At 43.4% G+C, this 19,751-nt stretch overlaps 1 protein-coding gene across 2 annotated transcripts in view; it reads right to left on the bottom strand.

The window, feature by feature from the left end:
- AXIN1 (axin 1) overlaps nucleotides 1-19,751 on the bottom strand; it is a 71,377-nt gene that overhangs the window by 23,799 nt on the left and 27,827 nt on the right. The gene's annotated exons all lie outside the window — the stretch shown is intronic.

Genomic DNA, 19,751 nt, shown 5'->3' with positions numbered 1-19,751 from the left:
GAAGGCACGTCAGAAGCAGTCCAATAACATCTTCGAGCATTAAGTCATGTTTTCAGAACCATATGGATATCCCTATATATGAACTACAAATGCAAACAATTCAAGAAAGAGAGTAGGCCTGGCTGGGCATGGCTCAGCAGTTGAGCATCGACCTAGGATCCAGGAGATTGGGGTTCGATTCCCGGTCAGGGTACGTATCCGAGTTGAGGGCTGCAGCCGATCAATGACTCTCTCATCATTGATGTTTCTCTCTCTCTCTCTCCCTCTCTCTGAAATCAATAAAGATATATTCTAAAAAAAAGAAAAAAAAAGAGAGTAGAAAGGGCTGGCATCTTCATCCTGCCTCCCACCCCCCCAGTGGGATCTGTTAAGCCCCAGGCATCTTCCAGATCTTTCCTCTGCATTTAGGAGATGTGTAAGTGAACACACAGATTATTATTTGGGTTTGCGTTTTTATGCACATAACTGGCAACATGACACAGCTGTTCTGCTCTTCCTTCTTCTAAAGAGCAGACTTATTTGCTGCAAAGTACACCCAACTTCCCGGGTGTTGTAGCAGCAGCATCAACCCTGATGCCCACTACCTCTTGAAAGCCACACTTTTAGGGGAGACTCCTGTGCACAAGTCTGAGAACTGTCACAGGATGGAATGTAGTGGATGGCGAGAGAAGGTATGTGTGGGTTTAACAGAGGCTTCATGCTGCCCTCTAGTCACTTCCTACCAGGAGCAGTCACTCCCTGGGTGGGATTCATCTCCACTTGTCATGTGATTAGCCAGAAAATGCCACTATATTTTAGTTTTCACTTCCTGGATTAACAGGCTGGCAGTTTTGTGTGTCATTTAAATTCATTCTGTAAGTTACCTATTTATATCTTTTGCTCATTTTCTTTTTTTAAAAATATATCTTTATTGATTTCAGAGAGAGGAAAGGAGAGGTAGATAGATAGACAGAAACATCAATGACGAGCCCGGCCAGGCATGGCTCAGCGGTTGAGCATCGACCTGGGATCCAGGTGATCAGGGTTCGATTCCCGGTCAGGGCACATGCCCGGGTTGTGGGCTCAATCAATGACTCTCTCATCATTGATGTTTCTATCTCTCTCTCTCTCTCCCTTTCCTTTCCTCTCTCTGGAATCAATAAAGATATGTTAAAAAAAAAAAAAAATGGGGCCATCTTGGCAAAGAACAACCTGGATGTGAGGAAAAACTACATGTTCATTTAAAAAAAAAAAGAAAGAAACATCAATGACGAGAGTCACTGATTGGCCGCCTCCTGCAAGCCCCCAACTGGGGATCGAGCCTGCAACTCGGGCATGTGCCCTGACCAGAAACTGAACCCCGATTGCCTGGATCCTAGGTCGATGCTAACTGCTGAGCCATGCCCGGCCGGGCTTTTTGCCCATTTTCTACTGTGCTGTTTATGAGTTTCTTAGTGATTTATATCAGTCTTTAAATATTCTTACTATTAACCTCTGGCTATATATACAAAATAAATTTTCTCACTCCATCAGTGTGGCTCAGTGGTTGAGTGTCAACCCATGAACCAAGAGGTTACCAGTTCACTTTCCAGTCAGGGCACATGCCCCAGTTGTGGGCTCTATCCCCAATAGGGGGCATGCAGGAGGCAGCCAATTGATGTTTCTCATTGATGTTTCTATCTCTCTATCCCTCTCCCTTCCTCTGTTTAAAAAAAATTAAACATATTAAAAAAAAAAATTTCCCTCTAAAGTCACTTTTTATTTTTTAAATCCTCACCTGAGGATATGTTTGATTTTAGAGAGGGGACAGGGAAGGAGGGAGGGAGGGAGAGAAACATCCGTGTAAGAGAGAAACATCGATCAGTTGCCTCCCGTATGTGCCCTGACTGGGGATCAAACCTGCACCTGCAACCTTTTGGTGTATAGGATGGGACGACACTCCTATCAACTGAGCCACCCAGCCAAGGCTAAAGTCACTTTTTTTTAAACCTTGTTTATGTTGATTGTGGTCATACAAAAGTGCTTTACTTCTATGAAATCAGATTTAGCAAACTCTTCCTTTATAGATTTTTTCCCCTATCTTACATATGTAGCCCTTCATCCCAAGATTGTAAATATATTCTGTTTATCTTCAAATGCTTCAATAGTTTTTTGAAATTTAGATCTTTACCTGAAATGCATATGTAAAATCTACCTCACTTTCTTGCATCAAAATGGAGAGCCAGTTGTTATCACTAAATACTGAATCTTTCTCTGCATTAGATCTGAACCTCCCTCAGACACACATTTATTTTTGGAGTCTACGCTGTTCCACTGATCTATCTACACATCAGCTTTCCTGACCCCTCACTGCTATCCTCGGCCTTGTGTTCTGACACCACCTCTTCCAAGACTGCCCTGAACAGCCACATCTGTCAGGCCTCTACACGTCATGCTGAAAGTGGGAAAGGACCAAGGGTCTCTGAAGGCCCCATGTCTGTAGGAGGCTGGAGTTTTCATGCTGAATGCTCAGTGATGTGCATTGGGCCCCAGTCACAGCCTACCCCCAAACCCAGCCCTAGCCTCACTTCTGATTAGAGTTGCTGCTGACAGTAGTTGAGTACTTGCTGTACTGGTGAATGACAGCCTGCACTGACTGCCAGGACCTAGGACAAGTCACCCTGTCCTTTGGACTTCAGTGTCCTCAGTGTAAAAAGAGAGATCAGATTGTTTCTAAGCTGACAGAACCCCTGTGGACACCCATTGCCTGATGAACAGAACCTTCTGGAAGCCACGTTTCATGTCATGCACATACTCAGGAAAAGGCACTTGAACAAGACCGCAGGACCAGGCATGTTGGTATCTTGACACCTGTCACACAGGCTATGTGGGGAAGGGTGGGGCCAGGAAGTGGGGCTGGAAGGCAGGCCCACAGAGGAGGGTCAAATCCCCTGGGGCCTTGGCAAGAGCAGCACCTGAGGCCACAAACAATAAAACAATGCCAACCATGGTCAGTACTCCTCCTATTCCAGCCATCGAAGTCACAGCAGTGAACAGTAACTAGGCCATATAACTTACCCACCCGGCTCAGGAAGCAGATAGATGTTAATCATTCTGGCATCACAGAGAGGGAACACCACCCAGGGGGTTAGTCACTGTCCAACACCACACACAGTATTTCTGACCCACCCAATGTAGCTTGATGGCAGCCTTGGAGGCCACTAACATGTTCTGGCCCAAAGAGAGCAGAGGCACAGCTATGAAGGCTCTCAGGAACCCATCATGTCCAAAGACTTAAAGGAAGGACAGGGACATCTTCAGGATGTAGACAGTCTGTCCCTGAGCCCTGTCTGTTTACATCTCCTTGTTTAGACTGTATCTGACACAGAAGAAATGATATGCAACATCACCTTCTTTGCTTAATATCAAAAACTTATTTTTTAAATGACACTGTTATTCTGGCACTTGAAAAATAAAACCACCAACATCGTCACCTAACAGCCACCGAACTGAAATTCAAATTATAGGCTAAGTGCTGAACTGTTGGTTTTTCAGTTTCCTTTTCACATTTAAGGAATATTAAACTTTGGTAACTTTGAATGAACACCCATTTGGTCAAACAAAAAAGTCAAATTAAAGAGAATAAGGTGTCACAGCACTCACAACACAGAAGCCTGAGCCCACAGATCATACTGAAGAACCCCACACACCTGCAAGCGCCCACCTTCACCTCCCTCCATAGGGCAGGAACCCACATCAGCAGGACCGAGCCTCAGACTTCAATGCGTCCAAGTCTGTCTGCCTTCCTCTTTTGACAGTTCCCAGATGTGCCTTTCACACATCTCGAAAAATTCATCTTTAAGGTGATAAGCAGGGAAAATATGGATTCTTAATTTTCTATAGCATCCAGTGCACAGCAAATCCCACTATGTACATGCACCTCAAGTTCAGAGAACAGAGGGAAGAGAAAGGAAGGAACACTGCCATCGCCTGTTTACCTTTTCAGGTTCTAGACAGTGAAGCTGGCTCTTGGGACAGGTAGTGCTCACCTCTTGCCATGGAAAACAGAGTTGCTGGGCTTCACTGCAGGCTGATGTGACAAAGAAAATTCTGACTAATGACGTGTGAGAGGAAATGTCATGTGGGGACTCTAGGACCAGAGGCGAGAGGGAAGTGTGTGTGCTTGCATGTATGTGTGCTGGTGTGCAGACACAAACTCCTGCATGAACATGGGCATAACAAATTTGGCCAATTTCCCATGTGGTGTATCTAGGAAAATGTCCAACTCCTCTGCAGCTTTCAAAGTTCTCAGAATAAAACCTGACAGGACCCACACAAACATAACCCCTGAGCCCTCATCCTGCCTGTGGTGACTGCTCTCTGGCTGCAGTTCACAGGACTTTCATTTTCCATCTTTTTACATTCAATTCAACCTTTCTATAGTCTCTACTTTTGTGTCTTTTGTTAAGATCCAATTTCCCAGTTTTTTCTTTTAATTACATCACTTAGTCCTGCCGCATTTAGTTTGATTACTGAGAGTGGGGACGCCATCTTAACTTGCTTTCTGTTTGTCACATCGGTCCTATTTTGTTTTGTTCTTCCTTGACTTCTTTTTGAATATTTTTCTGGTTCCATCCCCTTCTTCTAATAAAGTAACCCTTTTACTATTCTGATAGTGATTCCCATAAAGATTACAATAGGTAGCCTTTATGTATCAAAGTCCAATTAAGTGCATTTACCTCTTCCTAGGCAACGCAAGGTCAGAATTCCCTCCATTCACCTCCCTCACACACTGACATGCTACTGGTATCCTGTATTTTAATTCTATAGATGCCTTAAACCCCACAAGACATTATAAGTATTGTTTCAACAACTGAAAGTCACTTAAGAGTTACCTCCATATTTGCCCTTTCCTGTGTCCAGGAGTTTCTACCTGAGAGCATTTTCCTTCTGCCTGAGAACATCCTTAGCTATCTCCTTTAGAAAAGGGCTGCCGGTGATGACTTTCTCAGTGTTTGTCAGTCTGAAACTATATTTATTTCCCCTTCTTTTTTAGAGAAAGAGAGGAAGGGAAAGGGGGAGAAAGAGAGAGGGAGAAACATGGATGTGAGAGAAAAACATCAATCGCTTGCCTCCCGTATGCACCACGACTGGGGATTGAACCTGCAACCTGGGTATGTGCCCTGACCAGGAATTGAACCTGCAACCCTTTGGTGCACGGGCATTCTAGGTTGGTGGTTATTTTCAATTTCTATAGAACCTTGTGCTCTGCTGGTAGGAATGTAAAATGGTGCAGCTGCTATGGAACATAGTATGGCAGTTCCTAAAAATTAAAACAGAATTACCGTATGATCCAGTAATTACACTTATTGGTATGTATCCAAAAGAACAGAAAGCAGGGTCTCAGAGACTTGTACACCCAGGCCTTTCAAAAATACCACTTGTCAGCTTCTCCACCTATCACTCCTCGGAAGGTGAGGAGGTGCCAGCCCTGCCCACCTGACCCTGTGCTTGCTGAAGGCAGGTTCTCAGGCTGGCTAACGGCTCCTCCTCCTACCCCCAGTGCTAAGGCTGAAGGAGGTATCACTCCCTTACCTGTAACTCATAGTGCCTCTGCTCTCACCACAGGCCAAGAGCAGCAGGCAATTCAACCCATACTATACCAGTCACTAATCCAAAGGCCAAACTCAGATTTCCTCCACTGTCCCAGTAATGCCATTAGAGCTATTCTTATTTTCCAAGATCCAGGCCATAACTGCACATTGACTATGCTGTGTCTTCAGTGTCCTTTAACCTGGGCAGGCCCTCCGCAGTCTTCATCCTTCCTGACCATGACATTCTCAAGAGCCCATGCCAGTTCTGTAGAATGTCTCGTCGTTTCCTTGCCCTGAGATTCACATCAGGCATTCTTGGCAGGAACATGAAAGAAATGGTGCTGTATCACATCAAGAACATCATGCTAGTGGGTCCCATAATGAAAGCAAACCAAGAGCCTGCCAAATTTTTCTACTGTTATTATTTTTCCTTTGTAATGATAAGCAATTCATGGGGAGATACTTTGAGATTATGTACATTCTCTATGAACATCCAGTGATTTTTCTAATGCCATCATTTGAGTTGTATTTATTAGTTGACATTCTACTGTAAGGAAGACTTTCCCTCTACCACATTTATTTATGTCAGTGTGGACTCTCAGATTTTTATTTATCCAGTAGATTAGAATCCATTCCTTTCATTTCTGCTCATACCTGATCATGGCCCTTCGGTCTGTGAACATTTCCTTGCTCTCTGTCATGGATCCCCAGCTCATCTGGTACTCCCTGCCCTGGACCTAAACAATTTTCACCGAGGGTGTGTCTGTTAACTGCATTATCTATATCCCCATTGCTTTCTCTCATTTTTTTATCCCTTTGTCTTGCACCTTTGAGTGCCTATTTTTCACTCAGTATCTGGTTATACTGAACAGAGGGCCAGACACTGGGTGTGAAATCTCTCTGAACTAAAAGCCTAGGATGATGCTTTCTTCTCCAGAGCATGTGCACTCGACCCAGGCCGGGACTTGGGCACTAGGAGTCCCCAGCACCTTAATCCAATGTCTTAAGCTGTGAGATTCCGGGCTGGACTGTAGGCCCCTGAAGGGCTGCTGTATTTAGGATTCCTACCTCCTTCAAGGGTGGGATGAGATCCCACCAGGCAATTCAGGGTAAACCTCCTGCTGAGAACACTAGCTAGACACACTGGAACTATATATTTTTAATCTGATTAAAGCCTTTGGAGTGCTAATCAAGCAGGAAGGAATGGCAACCCTGGTCAAGGAAAAGGTTTGGAACCCAGGGAGGCAAGCAGGAAAGTATGGTGAGCTCTTTGGCTCCAGGGGGCCAATCAAAGGCTGCCTGGGAGGAAGGTGCCCCACTTTTAGACTGCAATCCCACCAGGTGGCCCAGTTTTCAGTTTGATTTTGCTTTGCTCTGACTGAGCCCCTCCCCACCCCAGCTCCTCACCTGGCCGCCCACCCTCTAGGCACATCCCATGTAATCCCCAGCCCTGCGTGTCCCCCTCAAGACCTGTCTGCTCCTCAGGAGTCCTCATCATGCATCTCCAACCATCTTGGTCCCAGAGACTCCCGTAAGGTCAAAAGGTGGAAATCTGCATGTAGAACTGCTGGTTCTTGTTAAGTCCTTCAGCTTTCTGGCATCCAGAGAGCAGCAGCAGTAGGGTTCATCAGTCAGAACCTTGCTATCAGCAAGATGTGAAACTCTCCGCCCCCACCAAGCAACATAGGCAGAAAAGGGTTTGCCACAGAAGGTAGGTGGGTAGGTCTGGGGAGACCTGACAAGCCCAAGGCCTGCCCCTTCCTAAGCATTGGTTTCATTCTCTCAAACCAGCTCCTGTCTGAGCCTAGAGCCTACACTTTAAGGGATCGGCTTCAGCTATGCCCCACCATAGCACCCCCTTCCACACCCTGTGTCCAGGGAAGGGGCTCTACCACCAGAAGGGCAGGAGATGGTCACTGGGCAGACAGAAACCTGGGACATCCACCACCACTGGCTTCCAGAAAGGAAAACCAAGGGGTGTGTTTCCTATACCCCAGAAGAGAGGGCACACGGCCTTCATCACCTTGAGGACATGGGGGAACAGGTATAAACTATGCAAGAGAATTGAACACTGGCACACAGCAAAGAACCTGAGTGTACAAACTGAAAACCAGGCCACCTGGTGGGATTCCAACCTGAGAATGGGGCACCTTCCTCCCAGGCAGTCTTTGACTGGTCCCCTGGGCTGAGTCTGACATGCCCAGGATGCTCTGTACTGACCAGAAGCCTCCATGGCCAAGTGTCAGAGCATGGTTCTTGATCGTATTACGATCAGCACAAGTATATGGCCACCTCGCTGCAGACTCCAGGGACATCAAGTGTACCTTCCTGTTTGATCTTCATTGGAAGGAGGGTGAAAAAGAGCTCAGGAAACAAGCACTCATTGGAAGGGGTTTCAGGCACAAGGCACCACTTAGCAGCCAGCCATTTGGTGCGATCTGCAGGAACCACATGGCTGTGCCATGATGAGCAGATTCCAGACTATCCTGTCAACAATATCCACTAAGGGGAAGGGGTATCCCAGATGAGCTCACACCCTGCAAAACTGTCACCAATCTGCACCCATGGAGCCAGCAGCCAATGGACATGCAGGCAAGAACAGCAGTGCATGTTACCAACCATCTCCTGCTGGAAGCAGCTTCCAATGACACCACTGCTCCTCAGAGCCTGGTCCTTACTGAGATCTGACCGAGAGCCCACACACAGGAGCCCACCCCTGTCATTGACACACGGAAGCAAACAACTGGGCTCTGTCCAAGCCTTTAGGGAAATGGATACTGCTGTACTCTCTGGTCCTAAAAGCCTAAATTCCCCTAGATGAAGGCACATAAACTGCTTTTGTAAAAACAGCTTTGCTGATGTGTAACATACAATAAACTGTGCATAATGAAAATGTACAATGTGATGAGTTCTGATGCATATCTATACCCATGAAACCATCACCAAGACCAACATAATGAATGTATTCATCACCCCACAAAATTTCCTTGTGCACCTTTGTAATTCCTCTGTCTAGTTCCCATCCACCCCCACTGTCACTAGAGGTTACTTTGCATCTTTTAGAATTCTGTATAAATGGCACCACAAAGGGAATACATGCTCCTATTTTGGGGGCTTCTTTCACTTGGCACATGGATTTTGAGACCCAAGAAGGTCACTGTCCATATCAGTAGTCATCCCTTCTGTGGCAGGTGGTATTCTGTGGTATGGAGGCTTGTTTCTCCACCCACCTAGCAACAGCCACCTGAGTTGTTCCTAGAGTTGAAGGGTACCCACAGTGACAGTACTTCACACTGGCAGGACCAGCACCCATCCTGCTGTGTCACTTTTTCACAAGAGGGTGTGGGAGTCTAGACGCAAATCTGGGTGCAGGGCTCCCAGACCACAGCTCTTTTCTATTGCCCTCAAACGTGAAACAGTGACAAGGTCATCACCCAAAGAGATACAACCAGCCTTCAGACCACTGTTACTCATAGGCCTGAACCTTAGGAACAAGAAAGGAGGGGCCTGCTTCCCAACAAAGCAATTTGTTCCTGGAGCTGTCTACTCACAGTACAATCTTCAAAATCACAAAGAACTGACCAAGACAGGGCGCCAGAATGGTTAGAACAAACACTTCATTTCAAATTAGCCTCAAAGTAGTACAAAATACAAGGTACCGACCCACAGATGAGCTGAGCTTCTGGTGTGTGTGTGTGTGTGTGTGTGTGTGTGTGTGTAGCAGCAGCAGCAGCAATGATTTAGGTGCATGTTGTCCATGTTCACACACACATACTATCATTTATAAAACAACTTACTTGTCCATCCAAAGTTCAAAACGTTTACACTAAAAAATGTGATAAAAATCAGGTCAATGTCAGCTACAAAACTCTCTATTTTATATCCTCCATGCAAAATCAGGAATTTGGCCTTTAATACATAGCCCCTCCATGAAGCCCCCAATATATCCCACTTATATATCCATTGTGAGCTCTACTTAGATGATAGACACTTGGGGGTCACTCCTAGGGCCAGGAACAAGTGATGTCAGAAGCTGACCACAGGGCATTTACTGCCTCTTTGATAAAGCTCAGATAACTCAGGATGGGAGGAGATGAAAGGCTGAGAAAAATGAGTCACCTTGGTTGTACTAGGTGCAAGCTTCCTGCTTGGCCATCATGTCACCTGTGCCATGAGGTCATCTCGTGGCTTCAAATTCTGCAGGCTTTTTATTTATTTTATTGTACAGCTGGAGCACCCTGCCCACCACTGTGAATAAGCTCTGAATTGCACAACACATCAAAGGCCCACTATGGTCAAATCAAACAATAAGGCGGGAGGATGTATGTTCAGTGGCACAGGCACAGCATAGACTGGGCCGGATGGCTGTTGAATGGCCATTCACATTTGCCCATTCCAGAGGTGGACAGTAGACAACCCTGGTTCTAGAGCAGCTCTCAGGGCCACCACTTGCCAACTACTGACCTTGGGCAAGTCACCATTCCTTCCCTGCAAAGTGGGATGACAGTGGTTGCTTCTCCATAAGGGTTTCAACAGTTCAGGAATAGCACACACAAACAGCTTGCTGGCACATGATATAGAAAGCCCTCAACACAGACTGGCAACCATGCACTCCAGTCAGAATACAATGTCTCTCGCATCAAGCAGGAAAAGAACTGGGTGTTAAAGGCAGCAAGTTGCAGTTAAATCCCACAATTCAAACTAACTTTCTGTGAGAGTCGATACAAATGCTTAATGACCCAGATTAAAGGCTCTAGTCAGAAGGACATCCTACTCAGGGGAATCCAAGCTCACCACTGGAAAAGGCTCGCTGCAGCTAGTGTAACAGTCACACAAGAGAAGGCACAGGTGGGTCCTGGGTGGTATCACTTTTTCTTTGCCATAATTCTCACAGGTAGCTATACTACTCAAACCAGTAACACTTTAAAATCACTGTTGAAGACACATATTCTGAATTAGGATCCTATCTTCACAGGGCAAAAAAGATTACATATGTGCCAAGAGGACTCTTGGAGGACCCAGATAAAATAGTGCTAAAACTCTGAGCAGTGGGATATCAGGTCGTGCTTTTGCTTATCTGTATTCTCTAATTTTCCTGCACCAAATGTATTTCTTACACAGGCATATCTTGTTTTGTTGTGCTTCACAGATATTGCCCTTTTTTTTTAATATCCTCACACTGATTGGTTGCCTCCAGCATGCACCCTGACAGCACTGGGGACTGAGCCTGCAACCTAGGTATGTGCCCTTTGCCAGAATCGAACCCGGGATCCTTTAGTCCAAGGGCTGACATTCTAACCACTTAGCTAAACCGGCTAGGGCACATATTGCATTTTTTACAAATTGAAGGTAAGACCCTCTACCAGCAAAAAGATCATGACTTGTTGAAGACTCAGAAATGGTTCACTTTTTTTTTTTAGTAATAAAGTATTTTTTCATTAAGATATGTACATTTTTTAGACATAATGCTATTGCACACTTAATAGACTATAGTGTAAACATAACTTTTATATGCACTGGGAAAACAAAAAGTTTGTGACTCACTTTATTGCGTTATTTGTTTTATTCAAGTGGTCCGGAGCTGAACTCACATCTCCGAAGTATGCCTGTATAACTTTGACAATAAAATGTATCTCTGCTCTGTATCTTATCTCTGAAGAGCAGTTATTTAAATGTATGGAACAATGAATATGAAGACCACTCTGAAAATTATATAGCACTCTCCAGAAGTGACTTATGGAACTTACTAATGAGAGTTCAAACATGGTGAGTTAACAAAACTGAAGACCCCATTCCTCTCTGCTTAGTAAACATTGCACATTTAAATCAACTTTACCCTGCTCACTCCAGTTTCCTAAATGTCAGCAGAAGTCTCTTCAGGACCTGGACTTATACAACTGTTCACATCAGATTTTTAAGTTCACATGGATCTGATAAAGAGAAACTTTATGTGGCAGTGTTTAAAAAGTGAACAAAAGATGTTTTAAAGAATATGCTATCATGCTTTAGTCAGTCTCTCAGTGGTTAGAGCGTCAGCCTGCAGACTGAAGGGCCTTGGGTTCGATTCTGGTCAAGGGCATATAACTCGGCTGCAGGTTCGATCCCCAGCCACTGGTCAAGGTATATGGGGGAGGCAACCAATGTGTCCATCCCACATCGTCTATCCCCCTCCCCTCCCTTCCACTCTCTGAAAAGCAATGGAAAAAATCAACTGGTCACCTCCTACACAGGCCCCAACTGGGGGTGGGGAGTGAACTCACAATCCAGGTACATGCCCTTGACCAGGAATCAAACCTGAGACCCTTCAGTGTGCGGGCCAACGCTCTAACCAATAAGCCACATCGGCCAGGGCAACCACCATGATTTTTAATGAATTGTTGTCATTGCAATGGTGGGGGTCAGCCTATACCCAGCACTGCCCTCCCCTGAAGACCCCAACCCCTCATTCCAGTCTTGACACCGCAAATAAAAGCTCCAATGAATTTCTCAGTGCCAATCATATTTCACAAATAGTCACAGTTGCAATAAACATTTAGAAGGGGCAATTCCCAACAAACTGAAGGTAATTTAGAGTAATTAACTGAGATGCTATCTGTGCTTACCCCTCTGACATCTTTCAGACATGAGCTAGAGAACCACAGGAGACTCTAGACCTGGGTCCTTGCTGACTTCAAAAGGGTAGCTCATATGTCAGACTCAATCTCTAACACAGGCTGGAATCAGTCAATAACCCAAAGCAAAATGTTAAGAGGCTGTAGATCGCAACTCCAGCATCTCACAAAACTCTGGTAAGAAGACCAGTTCTCGCCCAGCTGGGCATGGCTAAGCGGTTGAGCGTCGACCTAGGATCCAGGCGATCGGGGTTCGATTCCCGGTCAGGGCACATGCCCGAGTTGTGGGCTCAATCCCCAGGCGGGGGCGTGCAGGAGGCGGCTGATCAATGACTCTCATCATTGATGTTTCTCTCTCTCTCCCTCTCCTTTCCTCTCTCTGAAATCAATAAAGATATATTAAAAAAAAAAAAAAAAAAGACCAGTTCTCAGTGTGGAAGCTATACAACCAAAATAGTAATTTAAAAAAGTATATATATATCTTTATTGATTTCAAAGAGAGGAAGGGAGAGGGGGAGAGAGAGATAGAAACATCAATGATGAGAGAGTCACTGACTGGATGCAGCCCGCAATCCGGGCATGTGCCCTGACCGGGAATCAAACCCTGATCGCCTGGATCCTAGGTCGATGCTCAACCGCTGAGCCACACACCTGGCTGGGCAAAATAGTAATTTTTTTTAATCCTCACCCAAGGATATTTTTTCTATTGCTTTACAGAGAGAATGGGGGTAGGGTAGGGAGAAACATCACATGGTTGCCTCCCACCCCCCCCCCCCAACCTGGGCTAGGGATCAAGCCTACAACCGAGGTACATGCCCTGGGCTGGAATCGAACCCAGGAACCTTAAGTCCCCAGGCCAATGCTCTAACCACTGACCCAAACTGGCTAGGGCCCAAAATAGTAACTTTTGAAAAACATGGCTTATTAAAAATTTTTAAACATACAATTATGAATTTCATCAAGGTCAAAATTCTGTTCACAAAACAGTATAACTTGTTCCCTTGAAGTAATTCAGAAATCACTAAGGCCTTGGCCGGGTAGCTCAGTTGGTTAGAGCATTGTCCCAATATGCCAAGGTTGCATGCTTGATCCCAGATCAGGGCACATACAAGAAGCAAACAAAGAATGCATGGATAAGTGGAAAAACAAGTCCATGCTTCTCTTACGCTCTCTCTCTCAAAAATCAACAAATTTTTTAAAAGATAAAACAATTTAATTAATTAAATTTTAAAAAGCAATCACTACTTCCAAGCCTTGAGTCACCCTCTTTACTTCCTGACATCATCAGGTAGGTAATTCTCAAGACCTTCTTTCTAAGCTAACAGTTTGTGTGGCAGCCCTGACACCCGCAGGAAGTTTTGTCTAGTTTCCTTGACTCTGAGCCTCTGTGCTGAGAGTGAAAACCCAAAGGGGAAACAGAAAATCTCTGGGTATTTTGTTTCTGTAAGAGGTATTTGATTTTTCTGCTTATGAGTTCTTTCACAATGTTTCAAAAGGATTTTCTTTTTAAAGAAGTTTTACTTTATCCAAATGAACTTAACATGACCATCTTATGAGAAAGTCTACTACACAGGATCTATCAAAATGTTTCTGTATGTACACAGAATGAACAAAAATAACTGGAAGAAGGAAGGTAAGGATTTTTTTCCCCATTGCTTATTCAGAGAGAATGGAAGAGGAAGACAGAGAAAAATCATTATGGTAAGAGACACATAGATTGGTTGCCTCCTGATCGGGGCCCGGGTTTGAGCCTGCAACCGAGGCACGTGCCCCTGGCCGGAATCAAACCCAGGACCCTTCAGTCTGTGGGCCGACTTCCTAACCACTGAGCCAAACTGGCCAGGGTGGAAGCATTTTTATCTTTAAAACATCTCCAACACAGCCTTGGCGCATGTGGGAGGCAACCACTCGATGTATCTCTTTCACATCGATGTTTCTTCTCTCTCTCTCCCTCCCTTCTATTCTCTCTGAAAAGCAAGGGAAAAAATATCCTTGGGTGAGGATTAAAACAAAACAAAACATCTCCAACACAACTCTACTATAGCACCACAGAACTTACATTCCAAAGTAAATGGAATTTCAAAGAACCAAGGAGCAAGTCTGACATCCCTTTAGTCCTGTTCCTTCCATTCTTGGGATCTCCACCGAGGTGTGTGTCTCTGCTGCAGGCCTCACTCCAGGATTCATCACATCCTGCTCAATATTGCTGTTTCCATGATGAGGATTGCAGAGGCAGTCTTGAGGGCGGGGGTGGGGAGGGCTCCGGCACAGGTGCATCTATGGGCCTTTGTTTTTGTCCCCTCAACAATAGTCAGTGACATGGGCTTAAAATGTCTGAATACAGCTGAAGCCTGCTGAAGACAGCTGGATGCTGAGCACAGCAACTCCACATTGTGGTATGTGTACGTGTCCTAATACACATAGGACACATGGAGCTGAAGCCACCTGGCATGTGTTTGGTGGGTGACATTATATCTACCAAAGCCCTGAGTTTGGTCCTCATTCAGGTCAGTTATGTTCACCCTCTTTCCCAGTGACCTTGGCCAGTAATTCAACCAACCAGTCACACTTGTCACAGGGGAAACAGGGTAAGAATACTTGGATGGTAAAAGCATCCAAGTATTAATGTAATTAAAAACACACAAAAAAACCCTAAAAATGTTTACAGTAATTAGTAAAGTCATCTTTAAACCTGAAAAATGAATATATACACAACAGATCTAGACTTTATACTCAACATATACCACATTCTGTGAAACTGACCAAATTTTTTTAGGTCACATCCATTTCTCATAAGAAAATTTCTACTTTAAAATATATTAAGTATTAAAAACATAAGAATACGCTCATATTAACTTGTATATGCATAAAGACATTCTGGAAGGACAAAAATTATCCAAATTATTTACCTCTAAATGGTGAGTTCTGGCAGGGCAGGCAGGCAACCAGTGTTGAGAGGGAGAATGGGAGGAAGTCCACTGAAAAACATTTGTGTTTTATAACCCACAGAGCATTTACTTAATTTCTGCTCATGTACCTGACCACAGCAGACTTTCAACAGTCTGTGGAAGGGATGCCACTGAAAAGCATAGCTCTCAGGACAAGTGACATGGCCACTGTGAGGCAGAACAGCCTCTCTGCTCAGAGGCCATGTGAAGGTACATTCAGAGAAACAGCAACCGCTCATCTCTTCACAGACTTTTCTGACTCCTACTTTAAAACCACACAACAGAACTAACTAATACAGGGTTCATCAAAATCAAGCTCTAAATAAATAGCTGATATAAAGTGAGCCTTGGATTTCTGCTTACAAGGTAGACTAGCTTGTTGTACACCAAACCACTTGAAAGGACAATTAGAAAAACAGACAAAAATGTTTTAATCTGTTTAAAGGCACCAGAGAATTAACCATGGCAATGAGGTTTTAAGGGGCTAAAATATGAGAGAAAAGGGGAAAACAGAGATGTAAGTCCACCATTTAGTCCCACTTTTCTCCTCGAGTTTCTCGAGTAGTGCCCCAGAGGCTGAATGTAGAAGTTCTCCTCAGAATTCTTAAGTGGGTGTTCTGAGTGCAAAAATTGGTGGGCCCTGGTGAATACCCCAGACTTTCAGTTGGGAGCCCAATGGGCTATGCAGAAGAAGGGATGAATCTGAACTAGATGAATCCCGAAGATGGAAGGAAGCCCAGCATCCAATAAGACTGGTCCCTGACTGGAGGAAAGTGATGTGTCCCCACACAAAAGGGCAGTCGAAAGCAAAAGTAAACCCTCACTGGAGAAAAATATGGTCAGGTACTTCATATGAGCTCTAAATTTTTCATATATGTCTGATAAAAAACTGCCCACTATACCAAAAGACAGGACCAATGACTGAGAAACAAGAGAACACAGACAACAGAAGCAGAACCACAAACGATTCCAATTTTGAAATGATAAGACATTAAAATATATGTGATTAATATGTTCAATAAGTTAAAAGACAAGCTCAAGGTTTTGAGCAAAGAACTAGGATTTTTTTTATTTTGAGAACTGGAAATTTTAAAGAATAATCAAATAAATACCTTAGAACCAAAAAATATAGTAACTGGAGTTAAGAACTCAACAGATGAGCCTCATAGTAGATTACAGAGAACTGGAGAAATTTGTGAATTAAAGAGAAACTAATGAACTGGTAGACAGGGCTAGAAAATACCCACAATGAAGCATGGTCAGGAAAAAAGGACAGAAAGCATGAAAAGGCTTAAGAAAGAAGAAAGGGCTAACATATGAATAATTGGAATCCCATAGGAGAGGAAGAGAATAGAGAAGCAATATTTGAAAAGTTAATAACTAAGAACTTCCCAAAATTCATGAAAATCAGCAAGTCACAGATTCAAAGAGCATGTCAAATCCCAAACAAGATAAACACACACAACAGTAAAACTTCAGTAGTTTTAGCAAAGACAAAGAGGAAAAATTTAACATTAGCACCAAAAAATGACAGATCATCTCCCAATCTGCAGCAGTAACACTTTCACTTGACTTCTTCAGAGAAACAATGGTGGCCAGAAGACAATGGAAGGACATCAGTCAAAAAAAGCAGGGAGAGGAAACTGCCCACCTAGAGTTCTATACCCATCAGGAGCAGTCTTCAAAAGTTAAAGGGAAATATAGTGGAACCTGGTTTCAGAAGGCTGTTCAAGGAGCTATTTGTTCGAAATCAAATCATTTTTTCTCATTAGAAATAATGTAAATTGAATTAATTTGTTCCAGACCCCCAAATGATTCCCTCTTTTACCTTTTTTATATATAGTACATGTCTAATGCATGGTTTAATCTATAAACAAACACTTCTTTTTTTAAATTTATTGAACCACCCCCTACTTGCCTTAAATCACTTCCAGTACTCATTCCAAGGGTGTCTTTCAGGAAGTCAACATGCAGGATCCCTGCTTTCTAACATTATCACTCCCTCTGAAATGCTGTCACCAGCTAACTGCTCTCTATTTATCCAAATCAACAACAGTTTCTCTCTCTTCAATTGCCTGTGACCACTGCTTCTTTCACACCCTTAGCAACATTTAGCACTCTTTTTTTGTTTTGTGTGTGTGTTTTTTTTTGGTTAATCCTCATCTGAGGACATTTTTTCCATTGCTTTTCAGAGACTGGAAAGGAGGGAAGGAGGAGGGAGGGAGGGAGGGAGGGAGGGAGGGAGGGAGGGAGGGAGGGAGGGAGGGAGGGAGGGAGGCAGGGAGGGAGGGAGGCAGGGAGGGAGGGAGGGGAGGGGAGGGGAGGGGAAGAGAGGGGAAGAGAGAGAGAAAAAGAAAAATATCGATGTGAGAGAGACACATCAAGTGGTTGCCTCCCACATATGCTCCGATGGGGGTGGGGAGGGGAGTAATCACACAACCCAGGTACATAAGGTGCCTCTTGACCAGGAATGAAACCCACAACCCTTCAGTGCACAGGCCAACACTCTAACCACTGAGCCACAGTGGCCAGGGCAACATTAGCACTCTTGACGACCTCTTTATGCTTTTAAATTGTGCTATCATCCATTTCACCAGCAACAAAAGCAAATAACCACAAAAATATTCACAGTACAATTTCCTAAGATGTTAACATGAAGTTTAGCGGTGAACTGACTCACATTCTCTCCTTTGTGGCCCAAGAAACACTTTTTGTCATGCTGATGTATCAGTATGAAAGGACTGTCAGGTTGAGAACCAAAGTTTTATTCAACAACAGAGATATTTTTTCCGTGAACAACATGGCTGAGAACCAAATTATCTGAGATGGGAGGTGTTCAAGAAATACATTTCAAGCTGTCAAAAACTGAGAATTCGTCACTAGCTAATCTACACCAAGAGAAATACTCTAAAGAGAGTTCCACCTGTAGAAGAAAAATGATCCCAAATGGGAGCTTAGAGAAGCAAGAAGGAATAAAAAGAAATGGAAAAAGTAAATATTTGAGAAAATTTAAATGATTACGACTGTATAAAAATAATGATATCTTCTGGGATTTAAAATGTATATACAAATAATCAACAAATGCAAAAAGGGCAATGGCATAGATAATTTAGTAGATAATTTAGTGCTAGTTTAACCTTAAATCCTTGCATTTTCTGGTAAGTGATAAAAGAACCAATTTACATTAAACTTACATTAAACTAGGTCAAGGATGCATGCTGTAATCTCTAAAGTAACCACTTAAAAAAGTAGTAATAAGCTAACAGAAAGGGAAATTTGAATAATAAAAAATATTCAATTAATCCAAAAGAAAGCAAGGAGAGAGAAAGAGATGGAACAAACAACATAAATACTAAGAAATAGCTTTAAATCCAAATATTTCAGTAATTATGTTAAATATAAGTCAACTAAATATGCCAATTAAAGGTAGATAACTGGATTTTTAAAAAATAACCACATCCAGCTTATAAAAGAAACAGGTTAAATATAAAAATATAGAAAAATTGAAAATAGAAGATTGGAAAACACATAAATCATGCAAATACTAATAAACGAAAGTTGGGGAAGCTATACCAATACCAAAGTAGATTTTTTTATTTTTTATTCTCACCTGAGGGTATTTATCCATTGCTTTTCAAAGAGAGTGGAAGGGGGAGGGAGGGGATAGACAGAGACAGAGAGAGAGAGAGAAACATAGATATGAGAGAAACACATTGACTGGTTGCCTTCCGCATGTACCCTGACCGGGGCTGGGGATTGAGTCTGTAACCCAAGTATGTGCCCTTGGCCAAAATTAAACTAGGGACCCTTCAGTCCGTGGGCAAAGGCTCTATCCATTGAGCCAAACTGGCTAGGGCTCAAAGTAGATTTTAAAGCAAGAAGCATTATTAGATATAAAGAAAGAAATTTCAGCCCTGGCCGGGGTGGTTCAGTTCATTGGGTGTCATCCCATGCACCAGGAGGTTGCTGGTTCAATTCCCAGTGAAATGCACATGTCTGGGTTGCCAGCTTGATCCCTAGTAGGTGGCGTTCAGGTGGCAGGTGATCTGTTGTGCTCTCATATTGATGTTTCTCTCCCTCTCCCTCCTCTCTCTAAAAAATCAATAAACTATTCTTTAAAAAAAGAAAGGTTTCATAATAAAAAGGTCAATACACAATATATATATCTCAACTCAAAATTTGTATTCATGTAAACTATGGACTCAAAACACATAAAGAGCCCGACCAGGCGTGGCTCAGTGGTTGAGCATCGACCTAGGATTCAGGAGATCGAGCTTCAATTCCCGGTGAGGGCACGTGCCTGGGTTTCAGGCTCGATCCACAGTTGGGGGCGTGCAGAAAGCAGTCATGACTCTCTCATCATTGATATTTCTTTTTTTTCTCATCATTGATATTTCTATCTCTATCTCTCTCCCTTCCTCTCTCTGAAGTCAACAAAGATATATTTGAAACAAAAACAACGTAAAGAAAAACCTGACAAAGAAGAAACAGACAAATCTACAATCATAATGGGAGATTTTAGCCAATAAATTCAGCCTCGACATTCAATAGTAGTCGCATATGGAAACATAAAGACCATAGCTTATTTCTGTACACTGGATAAGAAAAATCAGAATCTCTCACTTTATCTGATTTTTAAA

The sequence above is a fragment of the Miniopterus natalensis genome, chromosome 3 (assembly GCF_054644295.1).
Source record: "Miniopterus natalensis isolate mMinNat1 chromosome 3, mMinNat1.hap1, whole genome shotgun sequence".
Taxonomy (NCBI): domain Eukaryota; kingdom Metazoa; phylum Chordata; class Mammalia; order Chiroptera; family Miniopteridae; genus Miniopterus; species Miniopterus natalensis.
The sequence above is the reverse complement of the archived record's forward strand: the minus strand, read 5'-3'. Positions and strand labels throughout refer to the sequence as shown.